Source organism: Leuciscus leuciscus, assembly GCF_965113295.1.
Source record: "Leuciscus leuciscus genome assembly, chromosome: 16".
NCBI lineage: Eukaryota > Metazoa > Chordata > Actinopteri > Cypriniformes > Leuciscidae > Leuciscus > Leuciscus leuciscus.
Genome location: NC_138740.1, coordinates 32,293,405 through 32,299,919, shown reverse-complemented (window position 1 = coordinate 32,299,919; position 6,515 = coordinate 32,293,405).

Here is a 6,515-nt window from a genome sequence, read left to right as displayed (position 1 = left end):
TTTTAGTCTCAATAACATTTCCTAACAGTTATTGAGACCATCAGTCACGTTCCTGTTGCATGTAGGTTGAACTTCTGTTGGGTCAGAGCATCATGTAGTTTGTTGTGACAAAATACATTTAATTCGTTTGTTATTTTATGCGGCAGCTTTTTCTTTATAAATATGTGAATCTGTTTCATGTCGCAACAACATTTGCTGGGTTACAAGACCATCAGTTCTGAAGAAAATGTGGGAGCAGGTGCGAAGGTGGTTGCCAGGGTGTTGCTATGCAGTCGCCAAGAATGCTAAGTTCATTGCTATGCACTATGCAGTTGCTAGGGTGTTATTTTTTCAATGCAAGTCTATGAGTCTGATTGCTAAAAAAAAAAAAAAAAACACAATTGTGAGATTAAAATAAGAAATAAAGTCGCAATCATGAGAAATAAAGATGAAATTATTAGAAATAAAGTCTTAAAGGGATAGTTCACTTTGAAACTAAATGTTGGTATGTTTTAGCTTACCTCAAGGGCATCCAAGATGTAGGTGTCTTTTTTTCCGCAGTAGTTTCAATTTTGATATTTTTAGGTCAAACCGTTCTTGTCTGTCAGTCATATAATGCAGGTCGATGGTCACTGTCTCAAAGAGCATGCACAGAGTCCAAATTAAACAATTCCCCGTCGTAAGTACACATTGGATGGCCTAAGACACGAAACGAGCGGTTTGTGTGAGAAAACGAACAGTATTTATATCGTTTTTACCTCTTGAACACAGCCATGTCCGAGTGATCGGAGAGCGCGGGCGGGTATAGATATATACACTAGATGTCGCAAGATGTCGCATTGGCTACTGCGAAACCGTAGCCAATGCGACATCTAGTGTATAATATCTATACCCGCCCGCGCTCTCCGATCACGGTTTGACCTAAAAATATCAAAATTGAAACTACTGCGGAAAAAAAGACACCTACATTTTGGATGCCCTTGAGGTAAGCTAAAACACACCAACATTTAATTTCAAAGTGAACTATCCCTTTAATATTAAGATAGTCATAATTACAAGAAATTGCATCATTAGGATGATCGACTTGTTATATTCCTCATTTGGTAGTCTCTGCATAAAACAGTTTGTTAAATGAATAAATGTAAACGTACATGGTCACAATTACATTATTTTTTCTCTGAAGATGAAACGTGCCTGTGCAAATCTAATGATTGTGTTTATTGGAACACTGTGTGTGTGTGTGTGTGTGTGTGCGTGTGTGTGCGTGTGTGTGCGTCTGTGTGCGTGTGTGTGTGTGTGTGTGTGTGTGTGTGTGTGTTGGAGCACTGGGTGTTTGTGTGTACGTGTTGGAGCACTGTGTGTATGTGTTGGAGCACTGGGTGTGTGTGTGTGTGTGTGTGTGTGTGTGTGTGTGTGTGTGTGTGTGTGTGTGTGAGTGTGTTGTTGGAGCACTGAGTGTGCTGTGTGTACGTGTTGAGAGCACTGGGTGTTTGTGTATGTGTTGGAGCACTGGGTGTGTGTGTACGTGTTGGAGCACTGGGTGTTTGTGTGTTGTATGTGTTGGAGCACTGGGTGTGTGTGTACGTGTTGGAGCACTGGGTGTTTGTGTATGTGTTGGAGCACTGGGTGTGTGTGTACGTGTTTGGAGCACTGAGTGTGTGTGTGTACGTGTTGGAGCACTGGGTGTGTGTGTACGTGTTGGAGCACTGGGTGTTTGTGTATGTGTTGGAGCACTGTGTGTATGTGTTGGAGCACTGGGTGTGTATGTGTGTGTATGTGTTGGGAGCACTGGGCGTGTGTGTGTGTTGGAGCAGTGTGTGGTGTGTGTGTGTGTGTGTGTGTGTTGTGTGTGTGTGTGTGTGTGTGTGTGTGTGTGTGTGTGTGTGTGTGTGTGTGTGTGTATGTGTTGGAGCACTGGGTGTTTGTGTGTGTATGTGTTGGAGCACTGGGTGTGTGTGTACGTGTTGGAGCACTGGGTGTTTGTGTATGTGTTGGAGCACTGGGTGTTTGTGTATGTGTTGGAGCACTGGGTGTGTGTGTATGTGTTGGAGCACTGGGTGTGTGTGTACGTGTTGGAGCACTGGGTGTTTGTGTATGTGTTGGAGCACTGGGTGTGTGTGTACGTGTTGGAGCACTGAGTGTGTGTGTGTACGTGTTGGAGCACTGGGTGTGTGTGTACGTGTTGGAGCACTGGGTGTGTGTGTACGTGTTGGAGCACTGGGTGTTTGTGTATGTGTTGGAGCACTGTGTGTATGTGTTGGAGCACTGGGTGTGTATGTGTGTGTATGTGTTGGAGCACTGGGCGTGTGTGTGTGTTGGAGCAGTGTGTGTGTGTGTGTGTGTGTGTGTGTGTGTGTGTGTGTGTGTGTGTATGTGTTGGAGCACTGAGTGTGTGTGTGTACGTGTTGGAGCACTGTGTGTATGTGTTGGAGCACTGGGTGTGTATGTGTGTGTATGTGTTGGAGCACTGAGTGTGTATATGTTGGAGCACTGTGTGTGTGTGTGTGTGTGTGTGTGTGTGTGTGTGTGTGTGTGTGTGTGTGTGTGTGTGTGTGTGTGTGTGTGTGTGTGTGTGCGCGTGTCTGTGTTGGAGCAGTGTGTGTGTGTGTGTGTGTGTGGTGTGTGTGTGTGTGTGTGTGTGTGTGTGTGTGTGTTGGAGCACTGTGTGTGTGTTGGGGCACTGTGTGTGCGTGTCTGTGTTGGAGCAGTGTGTGTGTGTGTGTGTGTTGGAGCACTGTGAGTGTGTGTGTTGGAGCACTGAGCTGTGGAATAGTTCTGTAAGTCAGTCCACCTCTCTGCTTTCAGATGTGACTGCTTGACAGTGCAGGTTTTCGAGGTGTGTTTTGCTGCCTGTCGTTGCTGTGGGCAACAGCAGTGACCCGAGCAGAGTGTGTGACGGAGCCTTACTGAGTTTGTGTTGAGTCTCATCAGACTTGGACCGCCTGGACTACAAGAACACACACACACACACACACACACACACACACACACACACACACACACACACACACACACACACACACACACACACACACAAACTGACTCGCACACAAAATGTGTTCATCTGACTGGTCGTTCTGTCTCTTTATCATTCGCTTTATCTATTGCTCTGTTTGTCCTTCCATCTGTCCGCCCGTCTGTCCACTGTCCATAAGGCCTATAAACCTTCAAACATTAATGCTTTTTAAAGTTTTTATTTTTATTTTCAGATATTTTAAACAAGGTTTAGCCAAGCTAGAATTCAAAGTTTGTCTTGACCCTAAAATTAGCTGTACAAATTTCAATGCATTTTTAACTTAATTTCCTTATCAAATTTGAATTCTGCATTATTTTGTGTCATTGCTCGGTGATTGCTTAAATCAACAGCGTCCTCAAGTCTCTATGATATTCTGGTCTTTATATGGCATGGGTCCCTCCTTCAATGTAAATCTAGAGGATTGTTTTATCCAGATGTCATAGCCATAATTAGCTCGATCTTCAACAAGCATCTGTGTGCTTGCATGATGTTCATATCACATGATGCCTCATATTTTCATACAGTAACACTTGAGTGATCTAAGAATGTTGCCATAACATTATATGGAGTGTGAGCAAAGTGTAAAACCTCTGCCGCTATTTTCTATTATAAAGTTAATGTGTTTCCATTTTAGGAACAATTACCTTATAAGGCCATCCATGTTTGACATCCATGTTTGACAAAATATTGCTATTATGATTTTTTTTATAGTCTCTTCACATAAACCGTGCTTGCCTTCAAACTTACTGTCCATCAAAGCTAGAAAAAGTTCAAGCACTAACTCCTACACAACACTAAACAGTCTTGCCTCGAATTAACTTCAATCAAAATACAACATATCTAATGAGAAAATGTGGAAACTAATCTGACGTATCTGACGGTAACACTTCTTTTTCAAAGTATTGTTATGCCTTATACCGTTGGAGTTAATAATAATAATATTACAAAAGATTACCATTTCAAATAACTTTGTATCACGGTTTCCACAAAAATATTAGGCAGCACAACAAGCATTGATAAGAATAATAATAAATGTTTCTTGAGCAGCAAATCAGCATATTAGAATGATTTCTGAAGGATCATGTGACACTGAAGACTGGAGTAATGATGCTGAAAATTCAGCTTTGATCACAGGAATATATTACATTTTAATATATATTCAAAAATAAAACGGTTCTTTTAAATTGTAATAATATTTCACAACATTTCAATTTTATTGTATTTTTAATCAAATAAATGCAGCTTTGGAGAGCAAAATAAAAAAAAAACTTTTTAAAAAAAAAATCTTACCAACCCTAAACTTTTGAACACTACTGTATATTTGTAAACTTTATCACATTAACTATTAGAAAGATGGCACTGGGTACAACAGTTGTGTAAAATAATCTCTAAATAGCTGTTTGAATATTATTGAACATTAATAAATAGCCTGTGCATCCTAGATGATGTTAGCTGGGAAAAAAGAAGAAGCTTGTTTTAGTTGTGCTCCATTTAATTTGGAAAGTTGGAATTTCCATCTTGGAAAAGTACAAATAATGCCAACCTCCAACTTGAGACTTCACGATAAAGTCGACATGAAACTGAAGTTGCGATAGTCGTTTTTTGCCTGTATTGTGATGTATATCTGAGTGAAACGATCTTTGTCCATCTGGAATTGATTTGATCTTTGGTTGGTTGTGGTTTGCTATTGGTGGATCTCATGTGAGTGACAGGTTGCCCCGCCCTCGCGCCAGTAAACACATCATCAGAGAAGAGATGCTACAAGAGGGAGGGGAAGTTATTTTGATTAAAGCTTATGAGGGCACATGAATTACAAAAAATAATGATGTGCATGTATAAATCACGTATAATAGATACTGAAATATTCCATTAAAAACAAGACGTGTCAATATTGATTTCATGGTGACTTTAAGATGCGGATGTATGGCGTCACCCAGGGAGATGTAGTTGATGATACAAATTCACTCAAGCGAAAAAAATATATATTAATGAGTCAAAGTTACTTGGTACCTTTTGCTAAAGCAGCCAGAATGGACACTCATGCAAACCTGCATAAGTCACGGTTTATGATTAAACACTACCCACATACTGTACCTGTTCAAAAGCAGCCTCCCACAGTGCCAGCCTATCACACACACACATATACACACACACACACACACACACACACACACACACATACAGCACCTCTGCCCCCTCTCGCTCCCTAAAGAAAGCCAAACCTCCCATCTCCCCTGTCTTCCACAGAGAGAGAAAGAGAGAGAGAGAGAGAGAGCATCATGCAGCTGGGTTGCAGCAGTAATAAAGAAAGAGAATCAATAGGGCATGCAATGGAGCCAAGGTGCTGCCATTCATCATGCGTCCTCCCAAACTCCCATCATTCATCAAAGTCAATGAGCCAGCAAATAGGAAAATGACTATTTGTATCAAACACATCTGCACTCATCCACTGAGGTATTTCATTCCCATTAACTCCCATGGTAAAATACACTGAGGGTTTGTGTGCGAAGGAGGGAAGGGAGCGTTGTGTGTCTGTTTGTGTTTGCGCTCGTGTGTGTGTATACGCTGTTTGCACAGGTTGCTTGTTGCGAATTATCTGCCGAGGAACACTTTTATGGAGTGTGTGCGTGTGTTGTTTTTGAGGGACATTTTTACGTTCGACAACACCACCTCCTCCTCCTCCTCCCCCAATCCCTATCCTAACCCCTATCATCATTTATGGGCTGTCATTGGAGGATTTTAGTGTACATCTTCATCTGCTTATTTCCTTCATCCGCCTCCCACTCTCTCTCTCACACACCCTCCATTCTCACTACAACCTTTATCTTTTTATTTTACCTTCTCATTTTTCCCTTTTCTTTCAAACACACACACACACACACACACACTCTGTTCAGTTATGACGGTGAGCCCTGTCTTTTATATATAAATCTCCCCCGGTGACACTAAGCGTGGGTTATATTATTCCAGGCTGCTTTTTTTTTCTTCTGATATGGTCGCTCTATAAATTCGGTGGTGCGAGGTAAAGATGAAGGTGGCTGATGGTTGGGATGCAAATGGCAGCGCTATCATCATTATGGTGTAATACCCCATGAAATGGCGGGGATCATTACTGCAAGCGCTTTATGGCCGGCGCTGAGTGGATGGGCCAACGCTGAGCGATATTTTATATGAGAGTCTGTATATGTGAGCTTTATCCTCCACTTTCAGGCTATTATTGAAGCGATGGTGTTTGCTTTGGTGGCTTGTCTCGAGTAGTGATCCGGACACATCATGAATATGACATGTTTTGATAGCACTTTATGATAACTGGCATTAATGCGTCATGAGGAAGCATTATATAATGCTAAACAGATGTAGCTGATGCGTATGGAAATGCATAATGTATAATGTATTGTATTTTAAGGCACCCTTTGTTTTTTTAAAACAAAATATTCAAAATATATTTTTTTAAACATTTAATAGTATTTAAAATGTTTTATACAGGTCTCTCTCTCTCTCTCTCTCTCTCTCTCTATAT